Here is a 23,184-nt window from a genome sequence, read left to right on the forward strand (position 1 = left end):
AAAAAAAAAAAAAAAAAAAAAAAAAAAAAAAAAAAAAGGAAGAAATCTAAAATAAGTCTCTTCCTCAAGAGATGAAAAAATTTTAGGAGGAACTAGAATAAATCTCAAACACATGACTATGGAGTGCTTGAAGGAGGTAGAAGCTGGGCATAATAAATCTTAACCTAAGGTCATGCCTGTTAACAACTGTTTTAACTTTTTATTTTTATTATTTTCCTCTACTGCACCAAAACAAACCTAAGAAAATCACAATTGGATAAATTGGAGTCTAGGTATGTAATTCCTGCTGATATGAGTGTTAACTAAAATCTGTGAGGTAGGAGTACCTAAATACCTCAAATAGTCTTGGCCCATTTATTGATAACAAATTAATCACTACCTCTGTTTTAAGAAGACAGGTTTGTCACTCACACCCTGCATGCAAACACACACCCAGGCAGACACAGCTCATGATCCACAGCTCGTGACCCATTGCCCAGCCCCAAATGTGGCCATGCCTCTGGCAGCACTCGGGGCTGGAGAGCAAGATGAGGTATGGCCAGCCACAATGAGACCATCAAAGTTGCACAATATTACTGTAAAAACAAGTATGTTTGAGACCATCCTTTTCTCTGAACATCTTAAACCCCTGGATTTTTTTTTTTAGTGGCTTTATCAAAAAATGTGAATCTGCGGTTCTGAATACATTTAGTTCTGTAAGGTAATTTCCCCTTCAAAATGAAAAACGGAAAAGAAGTAGGTAATGCTTTAATTTGTTATTAGGAGTAATTACTGTCTGGCCTCAAGGGGTTACTTCTACATTGGTTTTAACAAGAAACCCATTTAACATATATTTATCTTTGTAAATTGTTCTGAATGATCAGCAAATACCTAATCATCTACAAAAAGCTGTTTAAAACATCCTTATCCTGATAACAGGAAATTATAACCTATGAGACCAAAGAAGCTGACGTGATGGTTTACCCTGTGATACTCATTCGCAAGAAGAAAAGAAGTAGGCATGTTCACATGTTTTCTTTGAATCTTTTTCTTGGTTATTAACACATCAGGAATGAACTTACTGTGTTCCTCCTATAGCTGTACACGGTAAAGACGAGCAAGAGCTTGCTGCTGAAGACTCCTGAAGTCCCTGACAAAAGGTGAATTCCTGCTGAACCAACTGGGCCAAATCCAGCTAGTTTGGAAGCTTAGAGAAATTCAGGCCAAGATTAGACCTCATTGGAAGCTCATGTAAAGCAGCAGATAAGCAAAACACCGTAAACGAAGAGAAAACCTCAATACTTGAAGAGCAAGGGAATCAAGGCTTCAAACGTTTTTGTACTCCAAAAGAATCACATGTTGTATTTATTATTTATTGAAGGCCTTGTGCCATGACTTGGGTTAAAAACAGACTAAAATTGGACCTCACAGCTTTGCTTTGATACATGAAAACAGACAAGAATGTCACATCATTCCTCTGCCCAGCTTTCTCTGCTCATACGAGCAGACAGGGGAAGGAAAAATACAATAATTTTCCTCTCTAGGGACTGCATAGCTCAAGGGACTGGTAATAGGACACAAGCCTTTCAGCCCTAAATCAATTACTCAGAATGGACTCAGGTTGTTAGTAACTAAGTTTGTTTGTTTGGCTGCACAAAATACATAAAACATATTCACTTGCACAACGAAGGTCAGTTTTGCATGGTGCAGACCAGAAGCCAGAGATGCTCTAAGGATACCTTCCCACCTTTGTGCTACTGACTTTGAGAGTCTAACGAAACCAAAACCTAGAAGTAAAATGTGGAAGCAATTGCTATCACATGTATATAGTTAAAAATACCCACACTTTGGACAAAAACCTCTCTAAAGTTTCTTGTAAACCTCTCCTGAGTCAAACAAGCTCGCTCAAGGTTTTCATTACAAAAAGCCTCAGATGAGCAGGTCTAGGAGTTTGTTATGAAAATTTCAGCAAATCTGCTTCCATGGCGCACCATTAACTAAGAGCCGGTGTTTCTTTTCCTATAACTAATGTAAATATAATTTTATACAAACATAATTTTACCTTTCATGAGGCTTTAGAGATTCCTTAACTTCACACTAACTCATATAGGAATGATAATGAACCAATAAATAACCACGTGCAGGTAATATTGAATATCCACCAACATCTAACAACAATTACCAGCTCCATGAGGCTGAGCTGACCACGGATACAGGAATATAAAGTGATTAAAAAGGCTGGAAATCTGAATGGAAATGTTCTCATGAGAATTACCAGCAAATACCAGACATTTCTTTCTGCACTGTGTTTTTTTTTTGCTGTTGTTTTGTTTTTGTTGTTGTTTTTCCTCTTTCCAGACCCAGATCACAACCAGAAAGAGTTTCAAACCTTTCTTAAACCTCAGAAAAGTTTGTTTGGTTTGTGAAATAATAAAATAATAATAAGAAAAGAATAAGAGAAAAAAAAAAAAAAAAGAGAGAGAGAGAGAAAGAAAAAAACAGCTCTTGTTCTTATTTTATCTTAAGTGGTTCATTTGCCCCTGGTTTATCCATATGAGTTTGCTCTGTGTTGACACTCAGCATTCATAGGTTTTCATCCCAACAGCGATGTTCACGAAACAAAACAACAACCAACCATCACCAAAAAAAAAAAAAAAAAAAAGTGAAAAAAAAAACACAACAAACTACAAGTGACAATAATTTTTGGATGCATTTAGGTCACACAGAACTGCAAAGGAAGAATTCGTTCTACTATTACAAATTTATTCCAAGCTCAAGACTCCAAATTGTTCTTTAAAATATATTTATTTAAGAGCGTGGTCTGCAGGAGACCTGTAAATGGAAGCCCTGGTGTCTGGAGTGAGCCTCGTAGAGATGGGGGGTGGTGGGAGAGTGGGACAAGGGGGCAGCTCTGCTGTTCCTTCCTGACACAGGCGAGCAGACCACGCACACATCCTCCTACCCCTGCAATCCAGATCGGCCCCTTGGCCAGAATCTGCTTTATCACAGCTGGGATGTTCTGTCTAACTGGAATGGAGAGGGAAACCTATTAAACATGGGTATCATTCACACAACTGCATTATGGATCATGAGCTATACATATACGTGTATATATATATATTTAGTTGGACGGATAAAAAGGTATTTTCTTTGGGAAGATGAGACATTGTTTCTATTTGTTTGGGATGGTGGCATGGCTAAATGGACATTGCTGAGACCTCCATGTAGGAATGGAGAGGATCTGCTTGGGTGAAGGAGCCTGGGCAGCACTGGCGGTAAGGGAAATTATTAGCAGGCAATACAAGAATTGGACATGATTGTGTTTTTTTTTTTTCCACCCAAACCAGAATTTTTCAGAGCCTGTCACAGCACTGATATAAGTGAATTAAGGACTTTTTCTATGGTGCAGGTTGCTTGAGAAAGCAACACAGCTGGTGGGTTTGCAGTATGCCAGGGTTAACTCTTGTCTGCCTCAAGAAAGCAAAACTGAATTTCCAAAAATCTTTACTTTTTGTATGTTTGTTTGTTTTGTTTTCTTTTTTTCCTAAAAACATGAGTCCTTGTTTGAGACAGGTAACTAGATGAATAGAATCTTATAATTTCCATGGCCACTACTAAGCAAGGGTAGCATCCCTGTAAAGGCATAACTACGGACCTTCTATCCAATGCCCACATTTGAGGTCCATTTCAGAGCTCAACACCATCCTCTAGTATGATAGGTGTGCACTGCCAATGCCACCCCCCCTGTAAATCAGCTATTGCCCTGGTGTGGTCATGTGTGGTCATTATTTCAAATAATTTATGGCAAGGCTTGCTTACACACCACGGGACTTACTTGAGTTGCACGAACAACATTCCAGGCTCTTATTTATTTCTTTATGTGCCAGACCCTTAACGTTATTCCACTGCAGCTTTTTGGCGCATGAATTTATGGCACTGTCTAAAGCCCTAATACTTCTCTTTGAATATACTTGTGGACGTTTCTGATCTCACTTTAATTGGGCATGCTTTAGGCTCACATAAAATATTAACATCTTAGCCAATGCAAGTCAGTGCCCAAAGCTCAGATGGCTCTAAAATTAATATAACCTTGTTTCTTGCTCACAGAAGCCACAAAAGATCAATTCCTGCATATTTTTTTTAGTATCTGATAGCTCATTTTATCTGGGCAAAACACACTTTTTTCATGATTTCTGGACATGCTGTGATGCACATATATTGTCTGTCGAGTTGAAATAAGGACAGACTGAAGCTTTTGATATAAAAATTATTTGGAGGAGAGCTTGTTTATTCTTTCAGTTGACTTGTTCTTAGGTACACACACCTAAAGACTGCCGCATCTCAGGAATCAAAAGGTCTGTTCTTATTTTAAAAGTTAAACAATGTTGATTTAACACATTTATTAACCTCAGCAAGGAGGTCTATATTCCTGCCCTGTCTGTGAGCGTATCATTCCCATTACCCCCTAATAAGACTACAAAAAAGAGGGGTCAAGGAAGCTCCTCTTTTGAAAGTACCTACAAGTTTCCTGAAACCAGACGGGCAAGTAGAGGAATAAAATTCAGACAGATGGCCAATCGATGGCATAGCTGGAGCAGAAGCTCAGGCACATTGCTGGGAACTGAGAACTCACACAGAGGGAACTACAGGTAAAAAGGTTTGTTTAGCTTTTATAAAATGTTTTATTTTATTTTATTTTTATTTTATTTTATTGTTTCATTTCATTTTTTAAGTCCCTGAAATGTACAATTGCTCACTCAAAGCGCACTGTTTCAGAGCAGAACAGAACAACTTTCAACATTCAGAGAGTTAGGGGTGTTTTTGCCACATGGGGACAGTCGTGAAAATGGGACCATTTCCAGAGCAGCCTCCATAAAAGCTGAGCTCAGAGAAGTCAGGAACCGCACTTCCCTTGATTTCTGGGGTCTCCTGAAGCAGGGCCGCCTAGAATGCTCAGAAATACTTCGGATCCTAACAGCAGCACTGTGTGCTTCCTTTTTTACCCATGGAATAACAGAAACAAATCTACTCCCTGTATTTTCTCTAAATGTCCCTAGTTGTTGCTTTAAAGGAAACATGATTTTTTTTCTAAAAGGAGAAAACAGTGGCCAAGGAAAGAAAATATGATCATCTTTACCTGTAATAAGAATGAAAACTGAGTAATATTTTACTTGTTTTCTATTTTTTTTCTATCTGAAACTTGAAAAAAGTATTTCACTTTCTTTTGAAACTTGAAAAAAGTGTTTCAGTCTGGAAATAACATTCAAAACATGAAAACATTCATCACCCGTACTTCTGTTAACTCCTGACACCCCCCCCTTGTCCTCCCATACCACAAAAACAAACATAAAAATAAATAAATAAATAAATAAATAAAATAAACGACCAAAAAAAAAAATAAGTTTTGACCCCTCTAGAGACCTCAGAAACTCCTTCATTTTCCACAGCAAGTTCTCAGCTGACTTTATGATGGTTCCAGTGAGTAACCCTGCATAGAAAAGCTCAGGGCTGGTGAACGGAGTCCAAGTCGGGAATTTATGGGAAAGCATGTGGAGCAGATGGTGGAGAAACGAGAGAGGAAGGGAGCCACAGCTGAGAGAGAGTGAGTGTTGAGACTGTGTCAGATGGGAGAAGGAGGGAAATTATGCTGATCTAGAAATGTGCAGAGGAACTCTTCAATATCAAATCAGTAAATACGTAGGCAAAGATGTCTCTCTCGGTCAGGTGCTTTAGGGCTTTCATCTTCAAAATATATGTGCAATTGGCATTTTAGTCCTCGCTACTCCCCTACCAAGAAAAAAGCTCCACGGGCCTTTTACAAGTCCTAGCATCTCCTTAGAGCCCCAAACCTCGTGTCTCAGGTCTGCTGCCCCATCGCTTCTGTGGCATCTGAACTCCCATCAGGATGGTTTGAATCGTTTTCAAACAAATTTTCATTCTTTATATTTATAAATAAATAAATAACAAAGCAGGCCCTAGAAAAATAACCCCCCAAGACTTACTTGTAATGATAGTCATTTTGAGCAACGACTAATGAGAGACACTGGTTTCCCTCACTTCACGTATATCCGTCCCCCAAAAGTTATTACCTTTGGACACAAGATAATGTTTTTTCCCCACAAATTTGGTTTGCAGGTGTGGATTTCGTTTTCAGCACACACATCACAACCTAACCTGACAGTGCAGATCATATAACCTCTAAAAATAGGAAAAAATAAATAAAATAAACAGCAAGCCCCTGTCGTTTGTATTTTAAAAATTGTCTGATCTTCTATTTCTTCTATTTTATTTTAGCTGATCTACAAACCTGTATTCGCTGAAAGCAGCTTCCTTTTAAAGAATGTCATACCTTTCAGAAACTAATCCATGTGTGAGCCCAGACCGAACAGCCGAGAGGAGAAGCCCAGACAACCCCTCACCCTCAGACACACGACCCTTGGCACAGACGGGAGCAGCCTCGGGGATGCTCCATTTTCCCCCATGGGAAGGAAATCTCATCTTCTCCCTCCCCTGGTGACACCAAAAAAGCCCAGGCCAGTAGCTCTCCTCTCCCACAGCACCAGTGCCCGGCCCTGAGGTACTCCCCACTCCCCTTCCCCACACTTGCCAGCCCAGCCGGGTGCCAAGCGGAGGGTTCAGAAGATCCAAAACCAGGCTGCTGACAGCAAAACGCTCTCGAGGGCTGGGCACAGATTTCCTCGCACTCTTTTCAAGACTGCTCCAAGCACCTCGGCGTATTCCAGCAGAAGCAAAAGGTATCGCAGCCGTCAATAACGCTGCGACCTCTGCTATTAAGCGTCAGATCGAAGTGACAGGAGCTGTCCTTGTTTCCACCCGCCAGAGCTGGGCGGTGGGAGCTGGCCGGGCTCTGTCACGGAGCAGACTGTCAGGAGGGAAGCACAGCAGAATAACACGGAGAGCACGGGCTTACAGGCTGAAATCCCATGGAAAAAGCCATGCTCGAAAACATCTTTGGAAAAATCAGAAAGCAACAGCTTGCACCGGGGTATCAGAGTACGTGTTGCTGCTTTGCAAAACATTCACAACCTGCAAGGACGTTTTCTCTCTCCCATCACAAGTGTTTACAGGCTGTTTGTCAGAAAAGGGCTGCTGTGGGCTTTATAGCCAGCATTTTAAATGGTAGTTGAGGTGCCTAAGGACGCAGACCGCTACTTTTCTTAAAATCTGAGTATCACAAATGTCCTGGACTCTCCCTATAATACCTTCAGTGTCAGCCACATCCTTCAGGGTGAAAACAAACATTTGTTGTTGTTGTTATTACTTACCTACAGCTCTTGACAGATTTAAAGCCATAAAATTATACTAAAATTAGAAGAAAGCCTGTCACCTGTGACAAACCAGTTGCTAAAATCCTTTCAGTTTACACTCATCAGAATGAGAGGGATTAAAAATAAAATAAAAATGCAGTGACTTGAGGAGCGCAGCTCGGAGCACAGGGCTGGAGTTGACAACATCTCTATACCCCACGCAGGCAGAGGTCACTGGCTGGGAGTTGTCACACACCAAAGGCTAGACACCATGTCATTCGGGACACCAGCCAGTTATTTCTCATGATACCACAAGATCTGCTGGGAATCTGAGGGAGTACACCAGTGACTACTGGAATTGCAATTGCAATTTACACTCCAGCTCCAAATAATAATAATAATAATAATAAGTGACTGTTTCAAAGGGGCGAAGTGGTGAGCGACAAACTTGAAAAAGCTGAGAGAGACGATATGGACAGCAGCCTGTTTTTAAATGACATCTTCAAACTTTTAAGGTCTGAGCTAAAAACTCAGAAATTTTCATCTTCTCCTGCTCTCTACATTGCCATTTGAGCGCTTCAATTTCAGAGCCCAGACAAAAGACAGAAATTTAAAAGTTTATGAAAAATAGCAAGATTGGGATGAAAAAACATGCACATCAAAACCCATTATAAATATTAATGAAACTTGCCAAATGCCTAAAAAATTAGTTTGCATTTGGGCATAGTCCTTACTTGCTTCCTTGTTTGTTTGTTTGTTTTGGGGGGTGGGGTGGGACACGACAAGCCAGTTTGTCCATTCCTCATGCAATTTTGTAGTTTTTGGCCCAAACATGGCCTTCATCTTGTCCGTGCCTAGCCACCTCTGGGGTCTGGGCCAACAAACTCATGCACATGGTCTAAAAGGTGGAATGAGGAATAATGATGTAAAGGTGCAGGGTAAAGGGAGTGACACTTTTGGCAGTCAAGCAAATTTAAGATTTAAAATGCCTTGGAAAAAGCATCTCTGACAAGGGTAGGAGCATTAATTCACCTGGTGGAGTATGTACACCCGCGAGGAGCAGCTGTGTTTCAAAGAGCATCAGGATGTGACCCAGCTCTGCTGAAGGCACAGCACCAAGGCTGGGGTTCACCTGCTAAAGGACAGTGTTGGCACAAGGGCAAGAGTCTTAACACCAATTCACTGTGGATCCATCCAGATGCAAAACAAACACAAGGTTATGTATTAGAGGAGTAAAAGGCTGGAACAGGAAGGAGCAGTGGGTTTTAGGTTTGTTAGTTTTAAAACAGGTTTTAATAAACCTACAAAACAGATTAGAACAGGTGGCTCAAGATATTTTTATGCATATTTGAAAGATCTGTTCAATACTAACCCAAAGAGAAGTATTGGTTTTGTTGCTGTCCCCTTCCACTCCTCTTTGCTTCCATTAACTGCAATATTTCTCCTTAACTCCTATCTTAGTTTGGAATCAGTGTCGCCGGGGAAGGGTCATCAAGTTATCTATTTACGTTTTACAGTAACCATCTATAGGGGCCCTATAAATAATTGAAAAATAGCAATAGCTATAATGGCTTTTTAAGAGCATGAACGAAGACGCATTCAGAGTTTTAAAGATGATGTGCTCTACACCAGAAGAATATGCCCAGGCTTAGGCATTGGGGTGTTTCAGCTCTGCAGGAATGCTGATAAAGGTAAATGGGGGAAAATGTGTAAGGGATTCCAAGGAGGAGGCTCTATAGAAAGCATGACAGACATCACAAAGATAAAGATGGGAGGTGATAGATGAAGACGGCAGAAATGGGAAAACTAAAGAAAAACACTTTCTTATTTGTCCGTATCACTTACACAGATAAATGATAACGTTTCCCCAAAATTACTCATTTATCAGACCATCTAATCCACTTCTCTGAAGATAATGTGGGCTGATATTTCTATTCGTATGGCAAATTCAAAAGCATATTGAAGAACTACCTTGCTAGGTTTTTGCTGTCATCTTTTTAATCAGTTCATAACACACAACAGAGCTACTTCTATAATTATACAGTTTAACCATTCTCGCAATGCTTTATAGGCCAATTGCTTAAACTAGAAGTGAAACCACAGACATGAGTGGAGTATTTTCTAATCACATTATTGTGCTATAAATGATCAACAAGCTAAGTGGAGTTAAAAATCAGACAGCCATGTTTTAAAGCTATTTCTTTAGAAAGCAGCATGTATTGCATACCTTACACTTTACCAACAGAGTGATTTCAATAATTTATTTCCCAGAGGAGTTTTATGACCCTGGGGATAACAAATTTAGCTGTCTAATTATTAGTGCACTTAAGTATAGGAATAGATTATTTTTCTAATATTCCAGTTGGTATCCTCATCAACACATCAGAGCTAAGATTTAAGGCGCTCGCTGTGGCAAACCTCTGCTTAAAAGCACTAACTGAGGCTGCTGAAGCACTTCATGGCAGTCATAACACAGCACAATAATGGCAATAATCATACTCTTTTTTTAATTGTATCCATCTGAGTTATAGTCCAACACGCTCCAGTTCCCAACAGCAGCACTGAACTATTAATGTCAAATTCCGCAGCAGTGTATTTCGGGGGGCTTGTAACTTTGTCTAAATGCACCAGGTTGTTAAAACTCGTTGTTACATGTTTAGCAGCAAGTAAATAATGAAGGGCCTGAGAGTTTTAAAAACTGGCTTTTGCCATTACTGAGAGATTCTGGTTGATGTTTAACAGTTACTATTATAATCCTTCCTGTGTCAAAAATTATAGCTGATGTTAAATAAGAAAGCGTATAGTTTTACAAGCTCCCAAGTACCCTGCCTTTAAAAGTCTCCATATGTCTCAGCAAGATGAGTAATTGTCCATCAGCCTATGGTTCATTAGGGACCAGAAATCAATTGAGTGGGAGGGTTCATCGTAGCAGGTTATACAAACCTTGGCTGTGCTGGATTCCTGATGAATAGAGTAGTTGGGAAAGAGAAACTTTTATCTGATGGCTCCAAGGTAGTTAGGCTACTGACAGCTATGTAGCATAAGGCTAATTGGGCCGGTAAGGAACAGAGGTAGAGGACAGGGTCCAAGCCGAGAATCAAATGCTCCTTTGGAGCTCCAGGGCCAGCAGAAAGCTTGTCTGGGAGGATGACCTACTGTGTAAATGAAAGGCTCACAAAAATTAACCAAGTAGAGAAATGCTCCTTAGACAAAAAATATATTTTACAGCCGTGGTTAAAAGCGTGCTGCTGTAAACAGCGGCAGTGCATGTTGCAGGCTAGTTTCTGCTTGGATTTTATCACCTATTAAAATTAAAATTAAAATTATTTTGGCTGAATCATTCCTCTCCACGGATCATGGATCATTCCTCTCACATTCTCCCTCCACAGCTTCACTGATTTGGAAAGGTAACAAATTCTTAAACTGGTATGATTTCTTTTCCTTCCAGGAACCACAGATCCTCCCCATCACCTCCCTGTAAGCAGGCTTTTACTGCAGCCATACAAAGGGAGTGTACGTGAGGGAAGTTCAGCACCCATTTTACTACTGTGTTATGTGCAAAAGGAGTTATGAAGCAGGCCAATATTATAAAAAGTCAGCAATTACGAAGGACATTTTGGGGAGAGCAATGATCTTCAGTGACAGACGAACTCTCTTCCTGGTGCTGAAAATACTTGATTTACACTCTTTCAGTGGAATGAATAGGGTGAACTAAAGTGTCTACATCTGCTCAAGACTGCATGGTTTTAATCACTGCTAGCCTTAGTGGTCTGCATATGCTTGCAGAAATTCTTACAATGAGATGAATAAATACATGAAAGCATTTGCCCGCATGATAGCACAAAGCAGAGGTTCTGAATAATGATGGATGAACCTCGAAGGAGATCATAGGTTCCATTTAGCCGAGCACTCGCACATTACGGTAAGAGCCCTAACTATGGAAACCACTTAAGCCTGCAAAAGTGGACTGCAAACTGATGCAAGAACTATGTCTTCACTGCTTCCATCTTAGTTTAAGTTAGCATAACATGGTGTCATCTTTTCTCTTGGTGTCACAAGACCAGGTACATTAGGATTTTGAGAACCACCTCCATATAGAAAAAAATACCTTCTTTAAGGAGGATGGAAGAAACTCAGGTCAGTTGCTATTGAATCGATCTACCTATCATTCGCAATCTAAGCTGAGCAGAAATGACAAATATTTCTAGTTCAACTCATACTGCATGTTTGAGAACTTTAAGGAACATGACTTTTACATCGGTTCACTACTGTGTCACAATCACTAGGAAGCTATAAGACTATTGCCTTCATGCTGTCACCACTTATAACCATATAATATTGATACCACGACTATGAAGTAAGTGGAAAGCCAAGTATAGAACTTGTAGAAGTTTAGCAGAACTTTTATTTTCTCTGAAAACAAAAATTGTCTAAGGTCATTTTTGTCTGAGTTTCCAGGTGAACTTCAAACACAACGGTTTGTAAATCTTCCAAAGGAAATTTTGATGAGTTTCATTTTCAGTTCTGACGTTGAGAGCATTCTGTTTTCATATGGGACACAACCAGGGACTTGTTTATGATTGCTCCATTTCTCTGAACTATAAGTTGCAGCATACTTCACTTCCTTTCTATGAAAAATATTACTTGATTTGCTCATATGAAAGATATTGCTACATCCTAATTTGTAGGAGTTAGTTAATAGATTGCATCCAAGAATACTGGAATACTAACAAAGCCTCCCCAGGATTTCAGCAAGCTCTGGATCTGGCTTTATATGGGCTGTATCTTTATTACCAAAGCATGCACAAGACTTGGTAGACTTCTAGACCTTGTGCAGACAACTGAGATGACAAAAAAAGCAATCATATATGCTGTCCTTTAGGCAATTATTCAGATTTTCCCTTTCTTGCTCTTAACTTAAGGAAAAATAAAAACAAAACAAAATACTAATAGTACTAGAAGTGCTTTTTTTTTTTTTTAATTATTATTATTGTTATCTAAAAGACATAAATACAAGAGGCTGGAATGCTCAGCACAGCCCAATTCTAGAGCTAGACAAAGACATCCCTGGTATTTAACTCCCCCCCCCTTTCTCCCCCCCCTCTTAAGTTGTTGTTTTGAAACTTTCATTTTTATGTGAAGCTTCATGACATCCTGAGTCAAAGCAATAAATGCAGCACATTTTCTGGGTCATAACACTCCCATCCCCTTCAAGAAATCACGCCAAATAGCTATGTCTGTATTCACTCAAAATAATACTTCCTCTAAAAATGCATGACATCTTATATGATTTACATCATGTTATGTTGAGGATTAGGTTAATGACTTCTTGTGCTTCTGTGAACCATTCAAAGTACCGTGGCTCAGAATATTATATTATATTAAGTATAAATAGAGTATATTGCTGCAGTGGCGGGTTATTTAACATGTATTTTTACTAATATTGTACAGGTCTAGAATAAAGGGTGGGACCAACGTATAACAAGCCCCTTCTTCCTGTGTGGGAACAAATGTATTACAGTGCTCTTCAGGGCTAGCTGGTCTATTTATAGATGAGAATCAAATATTTTTCTGGCCTTGTTCTGTGGGTTTTATTTGGAATGTGTGTTTTAAATAATCAATTGTTTCATTTCAAACACTTTGGCAAAAATGAAAGTAATGTTTAAAAGAATTTTTGGTCATTTGTTGAAGTGCTCTTTGGATGAAATCCAGGACAGGGATAACTGGTTAACTGAAAGGCTAGTAAACAACCAGATCACTAATAAATGACCAGATCAAATGTATCCTCAAGATACCTCAATTTTTACAAATAGCAATTATTTTATTTTATAGGCGAAGCAATTTCATATCTATACAAAGATTTTCTCTATAGGATAAGATGTGTTTAGCTAAGGTCACAGGTTGCCAAGCTGAAGAAAAGATCTGGAGTCATTAAGGTGCTAACAGGTGGGCAAGTAGCATCCCAATGATCAGTTACATTCTAAAGTCAAAATAGAGCTCGGAATTATTAGGAAAGCAATAGAGAACAAGAACAATCATTCACATCATTTTTAAGATCTATGGTTTGGCCATACCTCAAAGGCTGAAGTCACGGCATTCTGATCACCCTCACATTAAAAAGGATGCAACTGACACCTACATAGAACAAAGAGCAGCAATCAAGATAACCAGAAGTTGGACTTGTTCGTCATCGAGGAAGAAACAAAACAAGTCAGCATAAGAAAGACTTGATTATGACAACTGAAGACTGTACTGAAGCACATGTGGGTACAATGAATTATCCATACTATTTTTTTTTTAATAGTATCTAATAAGTCAAGAAGTTGTCATCAGTCAGACAAGCAGGTCTGGAGCTGCAAACTAAAAGAATCACGCTGTTCGTAACTAAACTGTTAAACTCATCAAGAAGATGCGGAGGCCAAAATACAAGTTTTAAATCAGATCAGACGAAATACCGGAGTACTCATCTGGTGATCAGAAACAGTAAGTAAACAGGATGTGATGATACTGCGATATTCACATCATCTTTCCTTCTGGAAGTCTCTAATTCATTGACAGAGGATTGGTGAAGACATGCCAACAGCACTCTCTTTCTGTGGTCTGTTCTTACATTTTCCCATAACCATCTACTATTGCCCACTGGTGGAGATGATCTTTTGGTTTGATCTTTGCAGAGTCACTTCTTATACAAAAGTGGGACAACATACTCATACACGCAATACTATCCTAAAACTGACATATTTCCTTGGATGTGTCTATTAAATCACTTGAAAAAAAATACCATTGTAGGAAAGTTAGGAAAACCAAGCAATTTCTGAACGAAACCCATCCTTTAACATACAATTTATCGTGCTTCTATGGAGATTCTGTGAAAGAGGGCATGCACTATAGAAGATTATTATCCATCTATTAGGTGGAGCGAGCTACTTAGTCTTTGGAAATTAACACAGATTGTTTTAATGCTTTTCTGAGTCCTTTCATCACAAACGACTGTAATTCACCACAGGAATAATCCAGCGAGAGCAGGGGTGATCTAGCTCCTGATCACTTCAAATGAGGATCGGGTGCTTTCTCCAAGACACTCCTCAGACAAACAAAACTTATTGGGCTCACTCCAGAGGTAACTCAGTGAAATTTAATGGCCTGTGATATACAGGAGGTCAGACTAGATGATCTAATCATTCCCTCTGGCTTTAAACTTTATGAATCATGCTTGAGGTGGAACTGGTAATGGGAGTCAACTAATGGGAGTGGACATTGAAGCAACATCTCTGGTGCTTAGGGGAGCAGAGGAAGCTCACAACATTTGGCCTGAGGAAGACGAAAGCAATTAAGCAGTCCTCTCATATGAGGGAGAAGCAGCCAAAAAGGATTAAAGGGAGAGGTGTAGGCCTTGGAGATCTGGCATGAAAAAACTGAGGCCTTAGTTAGCCTAAGCAAGAAGAGAAGCGAACATGGCCAAAGTCACGCTTGACCTAAAGTCTTCTGGGCAAGACCAATTCTTTCTGTTCGGTGCATGCCTCTGCCCCTCCCACCCCTGAATAAACCCACTGGCTCCAGCAACTGCAGCCCCTCTGTTACGTTACAGCTGAGGTGAAATTTGGGGTTACTGGTTCCCCTTCATTTCTGCACTCAGTGCTTTGGAGAGGGTCGCCACGTGTAGGGCTTTTGCATTTCTAGCCCCATGGTGTCCTCTATGCAATGCACACAGCCCATATTCTCATAAAGGATAGCTTTAACGTACCACTTGGGTTGGTTATTTTTGTTGCCCAAAAGTGATAGTCTGTCAATTCATCTGGATATCTTCCAGCCACGTGACAGAAAGGAGCATTCATATTAGAAAGAAACAAAAAAAAATGCATGGCAGTGTCTGCTTTCTCATGCGACTACCAATGGCACAGTGAAAACTGCTATTTGGATTTTAAGGGGAAGGCAACGTGTAGCTATTAAACAGAAAAACTTGTAGCTCATGGGTAGCTTTATGTTTGCTGATAGTTAACATATTAGAAACAACAGTATAATTTGCTGCTCTGCATTTTTAAGTTTTACTTCTAAGAACTGTACATTATTTATAGAAATAGCCTGATTTGCATGCAGTCTCTCTACAGCTGCCGGACTGCATATCCAGCCGTTTACACTGCACTGCTGCATTACAACTTATCTCCTGTAACTATCTGTTTGAATAGGAAAATGAGTATCAATCTGATCAAATACACAAGTCTCTTTGCATGAAAATCAATCCTCTGCAGAAGACATATTTGAAGATTTAAGTGGGGTCTAAGTACTGCTTAGTCCTTGTGCATGCACGAGAGTGAATACCACCCACAGGGAAAAATATGCCATGGAAAAAAAAAATCATAAATAACTTTGAATAACAAAGACATTTGAAAATGTCATGATCTTCTTCACATATTTCATAAACAGAAAATGTAGTATAAATTCAAGGAAAACACTAATAATTACAAGTTATTTGCTCAGCCCTACCGATCAGCAGCAGCCTTAAATATACCGACAGATGTCTAGGCAAAATAAAGATAAACACAGTTGTGCTCAAACCACTTTTCAAAATTGTACGGTGAGATGTGCAGGCTTTTTGGAACTTGTGAATTTTAATGTTTGTTTACTGGCTTAAAAATTTTAAAAGAGAAAAAGAAATTGTTTGCTCTCCAAACATGAGTCTTACTGTCTTTCTTTTTAATTCACATGCTCCCTCAGATCACAATATAACGTTTGAGACATTTTCCTTCAGCTGAACATGCCGCTGTCAAAACTTTACACGCAGTTTATAGTTATTGTATGTAAAATGTGCTTTGTACCACAAATGAAAAATTATGTTTGTTTATTGACAGAGTGGTTGTGGAACAATCAGCTTTTATTTAAGATAAATAAAGAAATCCACACAGGTCTGACCCACACAACCAATTGTTGATTGCCTATAATATAGGAGATTGCTCCACTATTAAGATATGGGTTCATGAATTAGTAGGCTCTGACTGAATTCAACTATTTTCCCTTACTAGATTAGACTATATATATATATCTATATATTAATGCACTGTCTAGAAAAGTGCATATCCAGCTCAGCTTCTGATATTCAGATATTTATAGTATTGCAGAAAAGAAGATGCATTAAGCAGAAAGAATGCCACTATCACCCAAATCACCGTATTTGCTAAACCCAGACTGTATTTGTTACCCAAGGAATACTGCTAAGGAATGCATTTCCATCTCTCTCCCATTCTCTGTTCTGACGGAAGCTTTTGAAAGTTGTTTTCTGATTACGAAATTTCTGATTTCACACCTTTTTTATTTTTTTTTTGCTTTCTTTCAATTTGGATTATTTTCCAGATGATGCTTGGGCTGTGGATTGGATGTGAAGTACATTTACCAGGCTTTATTCATCCAGTATTCCTCCAAAAGCAAATCTGAATTTTCCTTTATTTTAGATTATGTTAACATCTTGCAATTTTTTCTTAAAAGTTTAGTTTTAAGAAAAGGTTTGTCATAATCAAATCGGAAGCAGTGTCCAGAAAGTAGCAGGGTGTGACACCACATACCAATGACACATCAGGGCAATGATGAATATTATAACCTATAAAGTATCACATTTTGTTTGTTGCAAACAGAAACTTGCCAAAGACAGTATGTTCTAGCTAGAGCTGTGAAAAAAAAGAAAAAAAAAAAAAAAAAGGAAAAAAAAAAATGCTAATCTTTGTTTCCAAAGATCTGCATGCAGCCATGGTAATTTTAATGAATATTTTCAAATCAAATCAAAACCAGTGTTTTTTGTTTGTTTGTTTTTGTTTTTTGGTTGTTGTTGTTTGTTTGTTAAAACAATAGTTTAAATGTTTTCCAAGGAGATCAGAAATTCAGTGAGGTCTAAGCAATAATTCCCCCATAGCAGTCATTTTCAGATTGAAAATGAAAGGATAATTTTTTCATGGATAATTTGCCATTTTTTTCCTCGCTCTGAAGAAAAAGAAAAAACAATATCAACAAAAACACCTTCCTGTTTTCATTTAGAATAAAAATAATAGTGAGGCAAATTGTATTCCAAACGTTTAACTTTTCATGAAACAGGTGAAAAGTTATTACATGTTGGTGAGATTTTTTAAATAGGATCTTTATTCCTAGCTTAAGGGGAGCAGAGAAAGAGAAAGAGAGAGGAGATGAATGGCAGTGACATCTGAAAATATACAACTCCTTTATATTAAGAGAGTTTGGTCACATAAACCTTCTGTCTTGTTGCTTTGAGACCCTTTAATAATGTTTGATACCACTAAAGTTTATTGTTTTTATTCATGAAAGTGAAGAAAAAAAAAAAAAAAAAAAAAGAAAAATAAGAATTTTAAATAATAGGCTGATCATAAACCTGAGCTCAATGAGTGACGAAGGAGCATTTTCCTCTGGGGAATTACAGTAGTTGGAAGGGTTTGTTTGAATATAACACCAAGTTAATTTTTTTTTAAAAAAATAATAAAATAAAAAGAAAAAAGGATTAATGGTTCAGCAGGTTAAAGGGAAACTTATTTTCTACATCAGTCTTGCTACGAGCCATCCTGAGTGTTAGGTGCTACAGCAATAAGTCAAACTACTACAACTGAAATAATGTTCTTACACATAGTTTCAGGCTATTTTATGGCAAAAATATAGTGGTCTTTTTAATGAGAAGATGTATACGAAAAAAATAACGTTATGATTCTAGATTCAAGAGCTGATTTACACTTTGCTTCCATGGAACAGATTCCATTTCTTTTTTTTAAACTTGGAGATTTTTAAAAATTATTTTTATTAAGCAAGTTGGAGGTTTGAAAGCCAAACAAATCACATGTGATAGAAGAATGAACTATTTTATCTAATTTTTTTCATATATAACTTTCAGACAGCCTCCAAATTAGGATACTGCATCATTAAGCTTTTGACATTTGTCCAGTTAAAACTATTGACTCATACTTTCATTTCTTCCCCCTCAAATTACTACAGTGCCACAGCTGATCTAACTATATTTTCCATTTCTTATAAATAGCCACAAGAAAAGTATTAATTATCCTTGTACGATTTAATGCACCAACTGCCTTAACCTTTCAGGTTTTCTTAAACGCCAGCATAACAAGGCATATCCATGGCAGCAAATGTGATTTATGACAGGAATCTTTAATTTCTGTTTTTAAATATGTTACCCACCGATCTGCATACATTTAAATTCGCCTGCAACACTTTTCTCTGTCTTGAGGCTGTTGTTTAATATTCAAGGATGATTTTTGTCCACATACATTTTGGTCTATGTCACCTCAGATTAAATTATTACTGTTTGCAGCCTTTTTGGAGCAGGCCTCAGGCCCTTATTTACAAGAATCAATGAAACAGTAATGAAAATCCATTTTTCATACTATCAGCTCTGGCCTGCTTTTATTTAGTTAGCTGCGTCTAAGCAAGCAATTCATTTTGTGCAAATGTCACGTTGATAAAAAAGGACGAGCCACGAAAGGGTTAATCGCGAAATAAGGCCTTGGCTTCCACCACCCCCCGACAGCGGAGCACATCTGTAATGGTAAAATTAAAAAAATATTTTCTTAATGTATGCAAAGTAATGTATATTGACACATAAGCAAGCCTTTTCATGATGAATATTGAAATATATATGCAAAGCACAGGAAATGTGTAACATGTTATAGATCTTTCAGTGTACATTTAGAGGAAATGAGCCATTTATATTCCACAATTTAGTGAATACCTACTGTTTATTGGTACAGAGCACATAGGAGTATATTTGTCTTAGTAATTTATTTAGGTAAATATATTTATTCTTCTAGGGGTTCTTGTGCTTTTTCTGGTTCTATAGTACTAGACATAAATATTTAACAATGCATTGTCTCAAATGTTATTCATGTAATTTATCAGGGGAAACAGTGGAGCTGTAATAACTTTTAAGCCTGTACCTTCACTTAAACCTGAGATTGATTTAAAATGTGGGAAACGGAGCCTGTTTCTCCATATACAGTAACAACAGGGACTTCTTCCCCGAACGAGCGAAGCGTGAGTCACACCAATTCGGGCGCCAACTAGCAGAGAGGGTAACTGCAGACGGCTCACTCCTCTTCTTGGGGTTGTCTTCTCTAATCTCCGCATAATGAAAATATGAGTGAATGGCTTTTCAAAATAATTACTCTTGTTACGTATCACCTCATTTCCCTCTGCAGCCTCCCTTGTTCTCATGCCGCTGAGGTCTCTCTCAGGCTCCCTCAGCTCCGGAGCCAGCTTTTGACCTTATTTCTCCATCAACGCTGCCATGCCTGCTCCAGGCCTCCTGAACCCGCACGTGTTTGCAAGGCCTGCAGAGAACCTCAGGTGGGAGGGATGGTTACACCAAAGGGTGTTTTTTTCCTCTTCCAACTAATTCCTGAAGGCTTTAGTTAGCCAGTTTCCAGGCAGTTCAGGACAAATTTTCCCTTACTTAATCACTGATGCCTGAACATGGGCTTTATGAGTGGGCCTGCTAGTGTCTATTAGCATACTCTGTCTCAGCGGGTGATCGTCAGCTCCTCGGTGAACACATTCACACTCCTGAGAGAGCATTTTGCTCCTAATTTGAAGGCAACAAGGATATTAACTGATTAGCTCCTCTCTGGGCTCTGCTTTCTCCAGGTCTATAGCTCCCATTCTGGCAACCCAAAGGGGTTCAGACTCATTTCCTCCTCACTTCCTCCTAAGGCTGGCACAGCCACTGTCCTTGGTCTGTAAACCCAGGTATGTTTCCTTCCTGCCTAAGCACTTATCCATACTTCACTTCTGCAATCACTGCTGATGCCATGCACAGTTAATTTATTCATTTGCTGAGGCAAAAGGGCAATTATGTCTCTCTCCCTCTCCCTCCCCCCCAGTCCCCAGCTGTAGCCCAGAGTGCAGCCCTCCCATGAAGCTGCATGAACCCACCAAGGAAACGATCTCCAGGTGAAGAATGGCAGCAAGGCTTGTATGAAGAGGGCACACGTTTTCCTGTTAGCAGCACAGCCTTGAACAAATGTTAAATGTGGTGCTAGGAGGCGCAAGTGGGAGACGAAATAATGCCAGAGAGATTGGCGAGGAGAAAAAAAATACATCTCTCCACAGAGATTTGAAATGCTCAGGAACAGTAGGGTAGTGCTGTGTGGCCAAGCTTATGGTAAAGTGAACCATATTCCCAAATTGTTGTGCAGCTACAGGCAAAGAGACTGCAGTGCAATTTGCATTAAGTGTGGAGGTGGGATCTCAGAGCTGGCTCCGAAAACAGAGAGAGCATGGATTGTTGTAAAATTGGGCTTGGGCCAGGGAGAGTGGCTCAAGACCACTGGTGGGGCTATAGCAAGAAAAAAAAGTGTATTTTATTTGGACCTGCACTACTCTATAGGACAAATGATATCAACCAGATAAGCAATACTTCTTTTGATCCTATCATAGTTACTCTATGGTAGAACAGATACCCACACTGTTTTTTTGTCCTTAAGGGAAGAGAAGAAGACTTGAAGAAAAGCAAAACCACCCTTTTTCTAAGGACAGGTGTCCCATTACCTTACCAGTAAGACAATGTGGGAATTCAGAACAGGACTGACAGCTATAGATTAAAACGTAACCACTGCCTCCTGCACCTTGTAAAACAAAACATTTTCTACTAAGATATTACTGTTGGTATTCCACCACATGGAACATGAGACTAGTCCATGGCAAAGCCAGCATTCATCCACAATACCTCCCTGACCTGTCAGACAAAATCCTCCCAAGAACATCAACTACTCTTTAGAGCTATAATAATGATAAAGTTTTTTTTTTTTTTTTTTTTTTTTCAATTACATGTGGCATTAATCTTCATACACCAAAGCTTATTTCTTGATCCTCATCTCATTGTCTCATTTCTGCAAGTGAACACTAAAAAAGGAAAACTATTGCCAACTTCATTTACAATCAAGTATATGAAAAGTATGTGAAAGTGTCCTGAAATTTCCATTATAAGACAGCCTATAAACTTGAACTCCATTAAAAAAATAATAATAAGATATATGAAGGCACTAATAATAAAAATGTTGTTACAAGGTCATATTTCAGAGGTGCTTTGGCTTGTTTTCAGGAGGTCAACATTATTTTTTGATAAGCATGTACTTAGTATCTTGATCAAAATTTCTGTATCTTTTACATCTTTTCTAGCATATCTATTTTTTATCTTTTCTAGCATACCTATTTCCTGTTGCTTTCTTCCTGGTTAAACAGCCATTTTATTTTTTCATACTGTGCAATATACTTCAGTTCGCACTGATAAATTAATTTTCATTCTTTAAATTTTGAAATTTCCAGCTGTGTGAATTTAACATCGCAAAATGTGAACAATGCCTGTTCTTTATATTCTACTGTCTTGCACTTTTTTTTTTTGCATTACATTTAAAATGTCTCAGCTAAAATACTCAATTCTTCCAGTTAATGATAACCAACACTTCATCAGATTATTACAAAGAATAAATGACAGCATTACAGCACTTGTACAGCCTTTATCACGTTAAATGATAGAGCACTATCCTCAGAACTTAAGTACGGGTGATTGCATTTCTGATATTTTGGTTATTTCCTGAGAAAAAGTCTTCTTGGCTCTACCAGTGCATGTTAAGGTGCTATGTAGACAAAATTATCCACTGCCTGATGGGTCATACAAGTCCTGGAAAGCCTGGATGCAGTTTACTTATCGGCTGACCTATTTGCTCTGATTCAGCTAAGTGTATCTCTAAAGGAACCCTTAGGGTTTACAATGTCAACAGTCCTGTTTTGTTTATTTTCCTTCTCAAACCACTACTTGTTTAACAGAAGCAAAATATGAGATCAAAAGGGCACTTAGTTAATTCATATCTCATTTTGTCATGTGGCACAAAAAAGGAAGAGAATTTCAGCAATGTTGTCCGGGTTGCATACACACAACCACAATTTCATTTTAGCCATTATGCTTTCCACCTTCAAACCCAAAATACAAAATTGTAACACCATTAACAGAAAAAGAAGAGTAGTATTATTAGTTTTTTTTTTTCTTCATTTTGAAAGGATAGGAGCATAGCAGGCAGTTAACCACAGTCGGCCTTCAACCCACACCTTGAGACTACCTATAGCAGTCTGAAGTCCCTGTTTGCTTGCTTTTAGCTGTACAGCCCCCACGCTTAGGCCTCTGGCAGTCTCAGCTACTTTCTCTAATCCTTTCTTCCTTGACATTTTTTTTTCTGACTTGCTGCAGGCCAATGTAGACCATCTCAAGGCCTACTAAAGTTTAATACCTTTTCTACACCTCCTCTGGCAGCCCCCTGGCAGTCTTCCTGTCTTTCTCCTTCGTGCAGGGAGGAGTCCTTTTACCCCGTGTTTTTGCATAACCTACCAAAGGAGGGTCATGGGCTGGGACCTAGGCTCTGGCGGGCTATATGCTCACCCCAGGAACTGCTGAATGCACTGCACTGCCAACTGACCACACCTTCCACAAGTAAAACTATACCCAAACAAGCAAATATATTACACGACTGCTTTAACAAAATTCAAGTGAATGTCTGTGGGTGATTATGAAGTATCCTCTTTCCCTTTTTCATTGGTTTTCCTCCAAGGAATGTTTTATATGGGCCAAAAATGAAAGATGAAGCAAGTCTCAGAAACCATGGGATTTGAATTTGCAGTCCCATTAACAGCAAAGAAAATGGAAGCCCAGATGTTTCAGGCACTTAAATGTTCTTTGGTGTTCCTTAATTCTCCTGATCTGCTATTGCTCTATAAACTTGCTCAGAAGTTCAAAGTTTCTTAAGTCCTCCTTCTGAAACAGCTCTTCTAAGCAATGAAAGGAAAAAAAATCTTGTCCTTTACATCAGCAATAGCAAAATGTGACCATCAAGTACTACCACTGAAAAAAAAACACATTCATGATTACTAAAAAATAAATAAAAAT

This window comes from Oxyura jamaicensis, chromosome 7 (genome assembly GCF_011077185.1).
Source record: "Oxyura jamaicensis isolate SHBP4307 breed ruddy duck chromosome 7, BPBGC_Ojam_1.0, whole genome shotgun sequence".
NCBI lineage: Eukaryota > Metazoa > Chordata > Aves > Anseriformes > Anatidae > Oxyura > Oxyura jamaicensis.